Source organism: Triticum dicoccoides, chromosome 3B (assembly GCF_002162155.2).
Source record: "Triticum dicoccoides isolate Atlit2015 ecotype Zavitan chromosome 3B, WEW_v2.0, whole genome shotgun sequence".
Classification (NCBI taxonomy): Eukaryota; Viridiplantae; Streptophyta; class Magnoliopsida; order Poales; family Poaceae; genus Triticum; species Triticum dicoccoides.
Window position 1 is genome coordinate 819,564,453 of NC_041385.1, and position 956 is coordinate 819,565,408.

Below are 956 nucleotides of genomic sequence, written 5' to 3' on the forward strand. Positions count from 1 at the left end.
GGAGAGGGAGGCGCACCAGCCATGGGCCTTTAGGGCCCATCTGCCCTAGGGTTTGCCCCCCTCTTCTCTCTAGGCGCATGGGCCTTGGTGGGGAGGCGCCCCAACCCACCTAGGGGCTGGTCCCTTCTCACACTTGGCCCATGTATGCCTCCGGAGCCCGTGGCCCCTCCCGGTGGACCCCTGGACCCCTCCGGTAGTCCCGATACACTATCGGTGATGTCCGGAACACTTCCGGTGGCCAAAACCATACTTCCTATATATCAATCTTTACCTACGGACCATTCCGGAACTCCTTGTGACGTCCAGGATCTCATCCGGGACTCCGAGCAACATTCGGTAACCACATACATCTATTCCCTATAACCCTAGCGTCATCGAACCTTAAGTGTGTAGACCCTACGGGTTCGGGAACCATGCAGACATGACCGAGACGTTCTCCGGTCAATAACCAACAGCGGGATCTGGATACCCATGTTGGCTCCCACATGTTCCACGATGATCTCATCGGATGAACCACGATGTCAAGGACTCAATCGACCCCGTATACAATTCCCTTTGTCTAGCGGTGTTATACTTGCCCGAGATTCGATCGTCGGTATGCCGATACCTTGTTCAATCTCATTACTGGCAAGTCTCTTTACTTGTTCCGTAACACATCATCCTGTGATCAACCCCTTGGCCACATTGTGCACATTATGATGATGTCCTACCGAGTGGGCCCAGAGATACCTCTCCGTTACACGGAGTGACAAATTCCAGTCTCGATTCGTGCCAACCCAACAGACACTTTCGGAGATACCCGTAGTGCACCTTTATAGCCACCCAGTTATGTTGTGACGTTTGGTACACCCAAAGCATTCCTACGGTATCCGGGAGTTGCACAATCTCATGGTCTAAGGAAATGATACTTGACATTAGAAAAGCTTTAGCATACGAGCTACACGATCTTTGTGCTA